Below are 15,353 nucleotides of genomic sequence, written 5' to 3'. Positions count from 1 at the left end.
TCTTACATACTCATTCACAGAAATAAAAAGGGTGGGAGTGGAGAGGACTTGATTTCTGGCTGCTCTCTGAGGTTTCCATGCCAGATCCGTGCAAGACCGAGGGCTTTGGAAATGTGGGTTTGTAAAACAACCCCTTAAATTACTGCAAGCTGGTTAGGGGGTTACGCACACACCCACACCCACACACTCACACGCACACATGCACACACAAAGCAATGTCTTACGGAGAGCTAAAATGAAGGGTTAAAATCTATGAAAGTAAATGCTGGGAAAAAAAAAATTAAAAAAGATACAAAGACCTTAAAAACCAAAAAACTTGAACACTCTTGAAAGAATATTTGCATGATAGATGCGTTAATCCTATCTGATAACCACTCCAGAGCCTCAAAGGTCAAAACTCTTCCAGCTCCAAGAAATTTGAATTTTGTGTAGATTAGGATGAAATCAAATGGGTTTATCAGCATGAAAACTGGACAGTGAAAGAGCAGCTGCTGAAAGGACCAAAGAATCAGATTTTCCAAAGGTTAGGTCCTAATCCAGCCATCAGGAACTGATGGGATACTAAGGCATATCATGATGACGACAGAGAATTAGGAAAGAAGTACCCTCAGTTTGATAGTTCTTTGAGTAGGGGTGAATCCTCAGCTCATCTCTTTCCACAGGAAGGTTACTTACTCTCCCTACCCCTTAGCTGTGTTTATATGTCAAGTATTTTCCTGCAGACAGTACAACACTTAGAGATAACTTGTCTCTACCTCCCTCAAAAGAAATGCCTCTGAAACAGATCTCCATAGGGTAAGTGCCCCAAAAGGTATCAAGTGTGTCTTCCTCAGACCTCTGATAGATACAAGGAAGTCTGCATGTGTCCCAGTGACAGCAATCTGGAACACAAGCCTGTTACCCATTTCTGAGGCTGGAGCATAAGTATGAGATAGGGATGTTCCAGATGAAAATGTGGTATCTTCCAAGGTAAGAGATAAGAGTCACCAACATAACATGAAAGGCAGATGCGCTGTTCACAGGCTGTATTTTCCATGGCATCAAGCCTTCACACAAGTAAAAGATTGTTCCTAAAGCCCAGTAATCTCCTACCCACACTGCAGAACTGTAGTTTCCTATGTGTAAGTACCAGACTTGAGATGCACTTTGGGTGCACTAATTAAAAGATTAATGCTTCTCTCTCTGAATCCTGTCTGGAAGTTTTTGCGCACCCTTGGTAGAGTAGATGTTAGTCAAATCAATTCTCATTATTTGTACACCTCACTGTAAACACAGTGGGCAATTGTATTGGGCTAACAGAGGGTTTGCATATGTAATGACTCCAGAGCAAGCATTGGTTGTCAGGTAGACAAAATAGAGAAGGTTGATTTGACCTATGAACCAGACAGGATCACAGAGTAATTTGTACTTTGAAATATGTGGAACTTGGGTGACAGGGCTTCAGCATTCAGGCTGTTCTGGATGACTGGAGGGTAAAGACTTGTTCACACATGGAAATGCTTAAGAATGTCCACACAGGACTCGTTGTTTCACCTTAGATCCACACCCCATCTCAGCCCAAGGTGAATTTCCTGGTTAGACAAACCTGAGCTGCCAATGGAGATACGGAAGAACACAGGAACTTGCTCAGAACAAGAATGTTCACGTTTGGAGGTACTCTGGGAGGGCCATTGTATTTTGCACTCAGGTCCCATCTTAATTTGCATGAGCTTTCAAGAGAAGACGCTCATTAGTACAGTGTGATCCTTTCAATAACTTCCTAGTTCAGTGTGAGTGTCTTCTGTTGGTTTGCACTAAATTCATCTGATCTAAATCTAAATGTAATTAAATGAAACAAAACTGAGTTTAGAGGGCTACCATAAGTCTACACGCAGATTCTCATCTCAAACCAGACCACTTCCGCACAGAGATTGGAGATAAAGAGATAAAACAAACGCTTTTTGCAATGGAGGAGGCCTCACCTGAGCAGGAAAGAGCAAATCACTCCCACTGTTCCTGACAGGAAGTTTCAGACACGATGATGAGCTCAGCTGTAAGTTATCATTTCTCAGCTGTGACAGCACAACTGATGGACACAGCACCTCTTGGTCCATTGCAATGAAATGGAAAATAAGATTATAGAAACCGCTGTTGGAATACACTAATTAGTCTCTCTAATTCCTGAGCTCTGACAGCTTTGCTGACAAGACAGAAGAGCTAGCTACCTTCAGCTGCTTCACTCACAAGCTACTGTTATTAATTAACCTAACATGATTTCAGTTTAAATTAACCCACCAGGCTGAGGAATGGACATCCCCTTTTTTACAGCTGGAATGAAAACAGGAGTAACCTACTACAACATATACATCAGCTAAACCCAAGATGAGTTATCAATCACATCCCTCAGTGAATGCTGCATTTTGCGGATGCTCCTGCTTGTGTATTTGTGCCCACTTATGTATCTCATTTCTGTATAAACAGGTTTTTAATCATCTGGAGGATAATAAATATACTGGATTTATGATAGCCCAGGAATGGGCATGTCACATACTGAATAGTTGAACCAACCATTACTTGCCATTTTACCTGTGAAGTTGGACAGGCAATACATTAGTTGAAGTGACAGGGGGTTTTGCATTAGTCAGGTCAGGGACCCCTTGATCCAAAATCCACTTCCATGTTGTGCATGTTGTGGCAGCCCTTGTTCTCCCACTGTTTCTGACTTGCACAGTCCCAGAGTGCAACTCTTCCATGTATCCTGTTCTGGTTAGTTCAGAGAGTAGAGTCTGCGGCTGTGGCCACTCTCCCATTGTATCCTGTTGCACAGGCTATGGCAAAACTGCTCTAAAACATGTTAAATCACATTCCAGCAGCGACTGATTTTGTGGAGAGTATTTTGGGTGTAACTTTATTACATATTTTAACCATTTGAAAAATTGATATTTTTTTATCTCGGTTAAAAAAGTACACAGTTTTGATGTCATTAGGAGGGGAGTGGGAACCAGGAAATCTGGAGTTTTTTTCCTGCCTGGCTGCTAGCTCTGTGGCCTTGGAAAAGCCCTAATCTTTCTGACTCCACTTCCTAACCTGTAAAATTGGGCTAATATTAGTTACTTCATGGTGATGACTGCAGTACTCATCAGTTATCAGGCTTTTAATAAAAAAAAACAAACAAACAACTTTGAATGTCATTGCCTGTAGTGTTTTAAAGAACTATGTCTTTGTTATTTATATTGATATTTGAGGATTATAAGAACCACCCACCACTTTATACTGTTCATCAGGATTCCTTTACAGTATTTCTACAAGATTCTCCCTTTGGAAGAGGGACAAATCCAGTCTGTATTCGAAATCATCTGCTTAGGAGCATCCCAGGCATTATATAGCTGCTGTACAACATCTGAAGTGAAAACAACCCAGTTGTCATTACAGCAGATTTTAACTGGAAGAACAAATAATTATTTAATGGCAAGCTTCATGTTTTCCTCTTGCACTTCTACTTTGTAACAATTTCTTTTTCTCCCCTGTTTTTCTCTTGTTGAAACTTCTTCTTTCTCCCTCTCAGGAAATCAAAGTGGAAATCCCAAAACACCTGTTTAAGACTTTCTCATGGAAAAGTCTTGCTGTCAGCTCTGTTCCAAGTCACCTGTGTCCTCAAGCAGATGTTGCTCGGGTAAACTACCCTTGTGTTTCCAAGTCTTTCAGTGTTAGCTCTTATTTTCCTACATGCAAATGGAAAACTCTCCAGGGAAGGGGGCATCTTGGTGTTCTCTGCTTTATCCACACTCCACATAGTCCTGTTTACAGTGCCTAAGGAGCGACAGCAATAATAAAGATGAAAAGATATGATTAAGTGATCATTAGCCCTAATAATCCTCAATATTGGAGGAGCGACTGGAAGCCTCCTATTATCAGCCTGCACAAAAAACAAAAGTCTGGATTTGCCTGATCCATATGGAGGATCAGGCCCATTCTGAAAAAGGATCAGTGCAGGCATTCCTGACCACCCTAATTCTGGTATTTTGTGCAGTTGGGTGGGAATCTGAATCAAAGGGCTCAGCCATAGTTCTAGTTCTAGAGGCAGCAAATATTTTCTGTCTGAAACGCCACTGCTTGGCTCTGTAACACTAAGTAAATCTAAAATATAACCCAAACTCTCTATAAAAATAATGTAAACCTTCAAGATCTATAACCAATGCTTTGCACTCTCTAATGTTCTGTGGCAGATTTTATTGCAAGGCTTCATAGAAAGCCATTTACCTACACCCACATCCTGGGTAGGACAGTGTTGTCTGACAAGTGTCTGTCTGGAGGAAGCCACAGCAAAGCCATCATAACCAACATTTTGTGGAAAACAGTCTTTCTTATTAATTCTGTAGTCTCTGGTTACTCCCATTCCGTTTTCCTGATTCCAGGCCTTCCCTGTCATTGCTGCCATGGTGCCCCTCTGCAAGAGCCAAGAGGCTGTAACAGAGCTTGCAGATCTCATGTAACAGGGAACTTCTTGGCAAGCAGTGACAAAGCCCAAGTCTTCATCCAGCTTTCCCACAGAACTCCTGACGCTGGTTTCACTGCACCACAAGCATGGAAGGTCTGACCCTGCAATGCCCAGCCAAAACCCATCCCATTTTACACGAATGCAAGCCAATCACTGCAGAGGGACTGGCTTGGAAGGCAACAAATAACTTGTTTGGAAAACGCATTGCAGTGTTGGGATGTGGAGCACTGATGTGTCTCTACCAGCGGGGAAAAGGAACCCTCCCAGGGACAGGAGGTGGGTGCAGGAAGGTGTTTGAGCCTTTGGCCATGACCCAGCTGGTGTTACAGGCTGAGGGCAAACATGCAATTCATCCATCATCTCCGTGCCTGTGGCTGATCAGGGTTGCTGGGTTTGTGTTTTTAACAAGGCACACGCATGAGCTGAATATAAAATTGAGACAGGAGAAGAGGCAAGCAGCTGCTGGAGCCGATGACCACTGATCCTTTCCATGTGAGGGGGTAACCTCTGGTAACCTTGGCCCCATGTCATGTGACAGGGCCAGGAAATAAACCCTGGGCTCTTACCAGCACTCCTGTGCATTACACCTTTATTGCAGCGATGACAGGTTGATGGCTACACTGAAAGGTTCTTTTCCTTTGGGGAGTCCTGTCCAATGTTCAGCTTTATCCATCCATAAATGCTAAGTAGTGTAGGGTCGCTGGGAAAGGTTCCTGCCCCCTCTTCAACCCCCGCATCTGAAGGCTGTGAGTGGGAAAGGGGCCCCTCACCTGCCTGTCAAAAGCCACTAATTCACTGTCATCAATGCTGGTTTTCTCCTTCCTGGAAGTGTAGAGAACTTACCTCTGTGGAATTCTTTCAGAAGGATCTTCTTTCTCTCTCTCTCCCTTCCATACCTCATCCCAACCAAGTATAGTAAAATACCAGTTAATTTCTGTGGGATTTCCTTGGATGTCAGGATATGGCACAGATGCTATCATTTTAGATAAGTCCTCTGACAGATCGGAGAATATTGTAAGAGTTTCTCTCCTTAACAGTTTTAATAATTACATTAATAAGGGCTCTCAATATACTGCAGGATTGCAGACAGAGCTGATGCCAAGGACTGGAAACACAGGAAATCAGAAGAAAAAAAAAAATAAACTAGGAAGAATGCTAGTCACAACTTGTGAGCTCACAATTTTTTGAATGCTATTATTCCTTCTTTTACTCCACCCCCCACAGCCCCTAGCTCTCTTTTAATTACCATTCGTGGGAAAGGTAAGCTGACCGGTTTGATAATTCTCAGCACCACAACAAGTGGTACAAACGAGTTTAAACTGGAGATCCTAAAAGCTTTCTCTTTGCATAAGACAAATTTATAGCTTGGAAACTAAATATTTGTTCAAAGAACTGTTGAAGGTGTTTGAGCACACAGGAGAGATGAAATGGCAGATTAAATATTTCATTTACATGCGATATGCATAACATTAAGTCCTATCTTAATTCTTCACCTGTTTTCTGAAATCCTTTGACAAACACAAGACATTTCACCTCACTCTTTTTATTTTGAGTGGCCTTCATGATCGTTTAACTATTTGGTGTTGCTGGGTGGAAGTATCCTAGGAAGGGGCTGACTCCAGTCCCTAACAGGAGTGCCACAGGCTGCAGGAGGGTTGATTCCTTCTTTAGCAGACATTTCCAACATGCTGCTACTGAATAAGGATGCAACTTCACCCAGGAAATCAAATCTGACTCCAGTGGACATACAGATGCTCTGTGGATAAGCCCCACAGGAACGTTTATAAATAGAACAAACAAGCAAACAAACAAGCCAATGGCCCTCCCGACCATAGAAACTCAACAAAATTTCTTTGGTAGGAAAAGGGGTTAGGCAATTTTGGGGCTTCTAGGCGTTCAGTGCAGTGTTTATTTTTGCACAGCAAGCCATCTGAGACAGTCTTTATCAGAGCCATTTTCACCTCCGGGTTTTTTTTTTGGTTTTGGGGGGTTTTTTTTGGCAACTTGCTGAGTTACCATGAAACTGTGATCTGCAGCTCACTCAACCAAAGCTGCACAACAGGGCGGCAGAGATCCATCCCTCTTGTACACACACTTGTGCACACAGACACACACATGCACACCGTTTGCCCTTTCTCCTTCCCATCGGTACTGTAGAAGAGGAGAGAACACTTGTGTGGGCTTGGTGGTCTGATAATCTCCCACAGTCTGCTTTCAGGAGAAATACATATATTTATCCATAGGTTCAGGTGATTACTTCGGCATACAAGCTACTTGTAAGCATGCAAATTTGTACTTCATCCATAACTTATTAGAACAAAAGGTATTCCTTACTTGTACTTCTAATAGAAAAGATTAAAACAGTACCAAATGTGGGCATAAGTGACTTTCAAAAGGGGTTTTTATTCTTTATGCCCTAAATGCCTAAACTTAACATTTTGACGTAGCACACAAGCTGTGATCATAAAACGAGTTTTACTGGGAAGCCATGTTTTCTTCTTGTGTATCAGACTTATTTTAATTCATTCTGGGTATGTTCCAAGCACTGTGTTAGAGATTAAAGGCAACTGCGCACCCCAATTAGCAGCCAGCCCTTTCTAAGTAAAAATATTTCTGAGGGGCAAGATGAAAGTGGAATAATTTCTGTTCATTAGCAGTAGAGAGCCGGGACGGGTTTTTTTTTACTAAACGGTTGTACCTTGTTTTTGAGCATCTCAAGATTTAAAACGAGTGACCGCGTAAAAATGAAACCCAGTGCAAAAATACCCCTCCAGGAATCGCTTTCGATAGAGCAGGGGAGCTCTGCAGTAAAAAGCGTGCTGACTAGTAAAACGTCGCGACTGTTCAGGACTCCAAGCTCTCCGGCAGAAAATCTAGCTCTGGGGCACTAATCTCTCCTTTTTTTCATGCAAAACTTTTCAGCTGCAGTCACGGTGCAGGCCGTAAAAACTATAGCTCCCCTTGAACGAAGGCAGCAGAAAATTCACCCTGTTTCAGGGGGACAGTCGGCTGCGAAAAAAGTCGCGTTCAGAAGGACTTTACCACCTCTTTCAGAGTACGATTCCTCCGCGCGAGTGCAAATCCTGCCTTGTGTGCTCTGTAAGAGAGAGAAGTTTTTCCCTTTGGAGTAATATGGAGTTTACCAACTAAAAATTGAGGAAATAAATCTCTGTATTTCAGGGGTGTGTTTTACTCCAGAAAGACTTGTTTTAATTTTCACAGAGGCCTATAAATCTTACTTTTCACCTGCTTAACCTTCTGAGGGGAAAAAAATAAAATAAAATAAAATAAAATAAAATAAAATAAAATAAAATAAAATAAAATAAAATAAAATAAAATAAAATAAAATAAAATAGAAAAAAATGAAGGAAAAAAAAAAAAAAGGAAAGAAAGAAAATAAAAGAAAAGAGCAGCGTCAGCCACAGTCAAACAGCCGGGTGAACACAGCCCGCCCTGCCCTGACGGGACGGCGATGGGCCGGGAGAGCCCCGCTGTGCTGCCCGTTCTCCGAGCGGGCAGGACGCTGCCCGGCGCCGTGCCCACGGGCACTCCGGCCACCCGTAGCCTTACTCGCCACACGGCTCTCTTGAAAGCTGAGCTCTCCCCGATGCCTCGGCCTTGCCCGTCGTATTCCCCCTCCGCCACCTCGGGATAAGTCGCCGACGCCCCCTATTAATTTTCTAACGAGCGGGATCGGGGAAGGAGAGTCATCCGCCCCGGTTAAACCACCCCAGGATCCCGACAGAGACCCCGACGACTGATTTATTCGCTGCCATTGTTTTACTGGACAACATTGGCTTCCCGAGAAACCGGGCGTCTCGGCTTCATATTGTTTGGAAATATCTTTGAAAACACCCCATCTGCCCCTCGTTTCGCCAATCGTAACACCTCTTTGATTTGAAGGAGAGAAAGCTTAGATCCTGCTTTTTATTGAAACCAGCGGAGGACCTCGGGAGGAGGGGGCGGGAGGGAGGAGAAAATGGGAGGGGGAGCAGGGTTGGGGGCAGCCGTCGGTCGGCATTAATCACACATCCACTTTGTCAGGAGGAGACAGTGCCGATGCTTGCGGCACACATGTTTCGGCGGCCGCGGTCCCCGCATCACCTGCGGCCGGCAGCCGGGCCCTGCGCGGGGAGCGGCGGAGCTGCCGCCACCTGAGCGGCTCCGCGTCCCGCCCGTCGCCAGAGCCGAGTTACATGCTGGATTACAGACTAGGATGAGCCTGTAGATGCAGGTTTACCTCCTGCTCCCCGGGGCGGTTCCTTTCTCGGGCGGCCAAGGGGAAGTAAAGGGATGCAGACTGGTTTCAGGGCGGAAAGCCTCGCTTGTAGAGTTGAAACTTCAACAATTCCCTGGAAACACTTCTTCGTAAGACATCTTTTCAAAGACACACAGAGCTCCTGTTATCTACGAACACATATGTGGCTGTATAGGCATTGTTGGCTTGTACACGTAAATTCGATAATATGCGCATCTATTCCTCGTGTAAGTGAACTTCCTGCTACCAGATTTCCCTTGTTCAGTTTGCCCTTCTCCTTGATATGCCAGGCTCTGCCTTTAAATATATTCCACGACAGAGTTTTTTGGGGTGAACTTCGCGGGAGACGAATTTATTAATCTGAAGTAGTCCCTGCCCTCTACACTGAAAATTTCACAACACAGTAATTGCAGGACTGTGGCTTCAGCACAAATCCGAGCTCAGAGCACAGCCCACATCCTGGTCCCTATTCCGGTGCCCCGTGAATCGGGCGTTTGTGTTGGCCTATGTGAGTGCTAGTTATTCCGGGCTGGACAAAAGTCTCCATCAGCTCCTGAAGGCGTAGTACTGGTGGGAGCAATGAAAACGCTTCCTTGTGGGCTCCCTCGCTACTGGCATGAAGGGTAAATTGTCTATCGTGGCGAGTCGCCTTCGCCGGGAAAGGGACGGAGAGACGGGAAGGATGGGCAGGAGACACGGCAGCAAGGATCGCGGCGGGACCCCGCGCAGCGGATGGTGCACACTGCTCCTTATGGGTGCACACACGCAAACGGTGCGAGCTGCAGTGCCCGTTCCCAGGACCTAAGAGAGGGATACCCTTGTGGTCTGACAGAGGGGCTGCCCTGGCCAACCCAGGCCGGTGCTCAGCAGGATGAGTGCATGTCCCTGCCAACCAGGCTTTGCCCCGCTCCGCTTCCCCACCTCCAGCTTGCAGCTAAAGTGGGAGAGGGGAAAAAGGAGGTTCCACCACTCGATACAGCTAGCATAGAAACTAGCCGGTATATATATATATATATATATGTATGTATTTCTTCCAGGGGTGTTGGGATGAGGCAGAAATATTTGCCTCTTAAATTTTCCGAGCTTTGTCTTTTTTCAGTACTCTGTCTGTGACGGTGTGATCCGTCTTACCCTGATATAGAGAAAATAGCACAAAATTGCATCTCTTTTCATAGCTTTTCAAATATCTGTCCTTCTTGCGGATTAAACCAGCGGCTTCTGGGAAAAAAAAATCCCAACACTGTGAAAGGAATAAAACTCTTAAGTCCATAAAGATGAAATGTAACAAGTATGTTGAATACATAACGCTGCTATATAACAGTTTCAATTAGTTGAGTTAGTCCTCTGTAACGTCTTGTAAAGGTGTAAGGACACGTTTACAGTAAAAGCAACATAATGTTCTCAACTGTACGAGTTAATTATTTCCAGATTCCTTTTTTTTTTTTTTTTTTTAAGAAGTGAGTTTCACAAGTAAAGGCTCTGTCCGGGTATAAAACAAGTGATGTATTTTTCCAGCATTAAACATTTTGAGTTCATTATGAGGAGCGGAAGAGAGAATGGACAGTTAAATAATTAAACTCAGGGATTTCAGAGACGGAAAAAAAAAAACCAAACAAAAAACAAACAAACAAAAGAGAATGAAACAAAAAAAAAGCCTTTTGTCTTTCGGGCAGCAGCGATTATGGCAACCGTGTCTCCTTCCCTCCTATTTATCTCTACTCAGTAGCAACAGTACATAAGGCAATAATGCTGCCTGGCACGGCCAGTCACGGAAGGCAGTTGTGTGTAACCAGCGGCCGAGAGGGAGAGGGGAGCACAGACTTCCTCCCATACAATTCACGAAATCCCGACAAAATTTGTGAAAATGCTCATCTCGAACTCAACGCGTTCAAACTTCTGGAACTGGGCAGGGTAAAGTCTCAGGAATGTCCAAAGTTCGTGCAGGACCCCAGATCTCTGTGCCAACAGCCTTGTCCCTCTCCACCCCTCGGCGCCCCCACTCTCCCGCGGGGAGCCGTGGGGAGGGTGGCACCCTCCACCGTCACAGGGCTGGGACAGATCCCGGGAGGAAAGTGTCGATGCCCTATTATGTTCCCTCCTGCCGCTCCTGCAGCGTGACTGTCTGTTCACCTTCATGGTTTTTATGCTATAAAAGTAGTGACTACTTTGTTCATGAGGAATTGAACTTGCTCCGGCTCCCAAGTGGAGTCAAAATCCCAGTTTCACCCCGTAACACTCTGCTCCCTAGCTGGACTCGTGTGCCTCTAAACAACTCTCTCAAAATGAACTGCATGAACCCACCTCCTCCCTGCTAGTTTTCCCTTAAAATTTTCCTCATATTTAACCATATTTAAGTTTTCCTAGGTGTGGGTGTAAAGTCTCAGTCGGTCGAAGCAGACATGAAAGGGAATAACAAAGGCAGATGGGATTTCCCATGCTTAGGCCTTTCCTGTGACTGAGTTCAGGACCTAAAACTCCATGCGAAAGGCTTGGCTTTAGGTCCCTGTGCTCCACAGCTTCCAAGACAAGCATAAAATGAGGCTGAGCAGGGATCCCTTGGTAAAAATCAAAGCGAAACTTAGTTGTCACTAATTTTTATTGACAATTAAAAGGCCCACAAGTTCCTCTCTTGTATGTGTTCACTCAAATTTGTCTGATTTAAAACCAGGTGCTAGTAGGAAAAAAAACCAAAGCATTCCGGATTTCTCTTGAAGATGCTTACATCATTTGTTAGAATATTTTTTTCATGATGAACCAAACTCACTTTGGTTTCTCACGCTGCACCAAGACCAAAGAAAAAGTCTGCAGATTACCCCATTTTTTTTTTTAAAGCAATCTATTACAGCATCACTGTTTGTAGAGAGGGAACATACACACAAACATATGTACATATAAAACTTGTCTAAGTTCCTGTATAGTACATTATACACATACGTATTCCAGGAGAGATAGAGCTGTGCTTAACAGCAATGAACATTTTCACAGTTCTGTGGGAAATCTGGAGGTGCCCGATAGAACTAGAATCCCAGGAGACTTGATTTTGGTGTCTGGTTTTCACTTTTTTTTTTTTTTTTTTTTTAATAAGGTAACAGGAAAGACGAATTTCTGATATCTGGAGGCAAAGTATATTTGCTCTTCTAAGGATGAGAAAACTAGAAACGTCTCTCTGACCTACGACTGGGATCTCAGAACATACTGTTCTAAAGCAGAAATGTCAAAGTAAAGTAATTTACCACCTGGATGTCCTTGACTTGGGATGATTAAAGTTTAATCCGAGGTGTGTGCACAGTTTTACCGTGTTATTTAAATGCATCAAAGGTCATAAAAGGATTCCAATAACATGAGTCGCAGACCAGAGAACTTCCTCTGTGGAGAAATAGGTATTTTATTCTAGCAAAAACTCCAGCACACTCTTGAAAAAAAAAAAAAAAAATAAAGAGAAGGAAAAAAACCCAGGATGGTAGCGGGGGAAAGGGATTTAATTTCTCAAGGGGTTGGCAGACTTGCTAGAGGCTGGAGGGTCGGGCTCTGGGGGATACACCCGGGAAAGGACAGAGCTTTCGCCTACCATTAGCTGTGCAGACATCTAGTGGGAAAGCCTCGCCATTACAGCCCGACCCCTCCGCCCCGCAGGAAGGAGCTTACCCCGGCTCCTCGGACTCACCGCTGTCCTCCTCTCCTCTGCTCTCCGCTCGTGTCCTCGGGCCGTGCCGGAGCGCTGCAGCCGCGGCCCCGCCGTGCCGCCAGCCGGGCCGCCGCACCGGAGCGCCGAGCGGCGATGGCGGCGCCCCGCGGCGCGGCCCCCCTCGCCCCTATTGGAGGCTCCCAGTGCCAGTCCAGCCCCGCCCGGGTTCTGCTCCGGTGAGACCGGCCCCCGACCGATTTCAGTCCCATAGGGGCGACCCCACAACCTGCCGTGCTGCTCCGCCCGCTGCCGCGCTCCCTTTGGCACGGGCGGTTCTCGAAACCCAAGCAAGGATCCCCACACCCCGCAGCCTCCGGGGCTCTGTTTACACTTGCAAATCCCTGATGGTTATCGTCAGCAGGGGACGGGAGCCTGCCCCGGCCGCCGGCGGGGCCACCCGAACAAGCCGGAACACGCGGGGCACTGAGACCCGCGGCTCCGGCGGGACGGCGGACACCCGAGCTTACCCGAAACAATTTTTGCTCCTTTCTGGGTCACAGATCTCAGCAGGAGAAGGCAGAAAAGAGAGGAGGAGAGATGGGTAAAGCACTCATAGAGCTGGGCTCCAGGCTTCCCCAATGCCATGGCAGAAATTCATGTTTTCATTTACGCCGCGGGGAGAGGACGGAGTATCCGGGGAAGGTGGGGGAGGCAAGGGAGAGGGGTTGGTCTTGAGTTTTAAAACATGTACCGGCACGATAGCGACCGATCATCCCGTGGCCTTGGGTCCCATGCCGTCCCTGCCTAACAAACAGGTGGCTTTTCTTTGGGCACGACAGGCTCTTCCAAGCTACAGTGAGATCTAGTGCCAGGATTGCTTCTATTTTCGGAATGTTGGATGGGTATTTTCTTAGCTGAGTGTTCTCCTTCCATTCCACATTCTCTCTTTTTCTAAGGAGTTCAGACCACTCCAGCATCTTAGTAGCTACCTAATCACGTTGCAGCTGAGATGTGGGAAGCCCCATCCTGTGCCCAAATTATGAGGATGCTCGGAGATCTCCGAGTTGCTAATGCTTAAACTATTGTTCTTTCAGCCCACAAGTTTTTCTTTCACCAGATAGTTTTTCTTGTTTTGTTCCTTTAGTGACCACAGATGCCACACTTATATTTCCACACTAGGTATCAGAAATCTGTTCTGATCCTAAAAAGCCACCATCTTCCATAAACTTTTTTTCTATTCTTTCCTTGACCCTTTCTGCCCCTCAAGTTGCCAGTCACCTGTCGTTCCCAAAGACTTCCCTGGCTTGCAGGAATGCTCCTCACCTCGGAAGCAAAACTGTCTCTTTGGATACCCAGCAAAGCAAAGAGACATCTTGCAATGTGCACACAGGTTTGAATTATTAGGCTGTAAATTTCGTACCGTGATAAAAGCTTCAGCCGGGTTGTTCAATATTAAAGCTTTTGGCAATAGCATCACTTGGGTTTTTTACTTCCTTCAACCCCCGCCTCAGACCTACATTCCCCTCTCACAGATTTCTGAGAAAATCTTTCATGTTTTGTTTTAATATCGCATATATACGTTTCAGGTTTCTTAGCTGGTGTACAAATAAGAACGGACATATGGCAAGAACATTTGATGTCTGAAAACGAGCAGAAGATACTTGCTAACCGATTTCCGCTGTGGAGTTATATGGGATTCTCTTTTTATATACAGGCAACTTTTATGTCAGCTAGGATATTCTTGCTCACAGTTTTTAACGTTTCGATCCTGTGGTTATTGTTTAAAACAAAAAGTAGTATAATCGATTACACACACAACCCCCCAATAAATGCAATTAGTCTTAATTCTCTGATTGGGATACTTGTATACATAATTTCGTTTTTCCATCTAAGGGGGATTTGTTTTTCCACTTGGCACGGCCGTGCCATTTGCAGAAAATGAGACTTTGATTGAAGGCTAATTTTGAATTCACAATTACTCGATTAGCTAGGCACTGCTCAAACTTCGCAGGAACTTCAGCATAAACTTCTGACCTTTCTTTTAGCGACTCCCAGGGCAGACACAGACCTGTAACACCACTGTCCCCAGAATCCCGCTAAAATTCATAGGTCAAACAAGCTCCCTCTCCTTTATTTGCCAAATATTTACATCACACAAAGTGGTGATGGCGTGTCTGATCATGCCTTCATCAGCTCACAGTGACATTTTTCCTATGGTAAAACTTCCTGACGGATTTGGGAGCTGGAGTGGAGCGCTCCCCCAGCAGCAGGTGGGCTGCCGGGCCGGCGCAGTGAGATGTGCCCTCGTCCCTCTGCCCCTATACCAATGGCCTGATCCACTCAACCTGTCCAGCCTCTCATGTCTGCACACAGAGGTTTCAGATAGGATCCACGTCCACACGGCGTGACGGACTTCTCGAGGGAGAGCCCATGGGCTGAGAATTTGTTGACCTGGCAACAGCAAGAAGCAGCGTTCAGCAGCTATAGATACCTCAGTGAGCAAAGGGGCACCAGCCTTTATGTTTCCTTTACAACACGACCTATGATATGAAGCTTTATGTTACACCCAGCTGTTTGAGGGGAGGGGACGGGGACAGGGGGAGTCGGGTTCTTATTTTCTCTTTTTTTTTTTCTTTCTCTTTTTCTTTCTTTCTTTTTTTTTTTTTTTTTTTTTTTTTTTTTCTTTTGAGGACCGCGTTGTGGAAGCGGGCTGCACCGGGAGGTGACAGAGGATTTGACATAGTCCCCACACGCATCAAGAGAAATTGCAAAGAAATACGGTCTTGTGAAAGTGGATGACAATTGGTAATTGCTGGCAGGCAGCGAATATCTTCTCCACAATAGGAAGGAAGCGGCTCCGAGAGAGAATATTGGCTCACTGGCACCAGGGCAGCTACATCTGCAGGAAAATGGCCTCGGGCTGAGTGCGAGGGATGGGGTAGTTTCTTCCTTTAGGTATCTGCCCTGGAAGACCAGGGGGCATGCTTGGCTAA

This window comes from Serinus canaria, chromosome 2 (assembly GCF_022539315.1).
Source record: "Serinus canaria isolate serCan28SL12 chromosome 2, serCan2020, whole genome shotgun sequence".
Taxonomy (NCBI): domain Eukaryota; kingdom Metazoa; phylum Chordata; class Aves; order Passeriformes; family Fringillidae; genus Serinus; species Serinus canaria.
Note: the sequence above shows the minus strand (reverse complement) of the source record.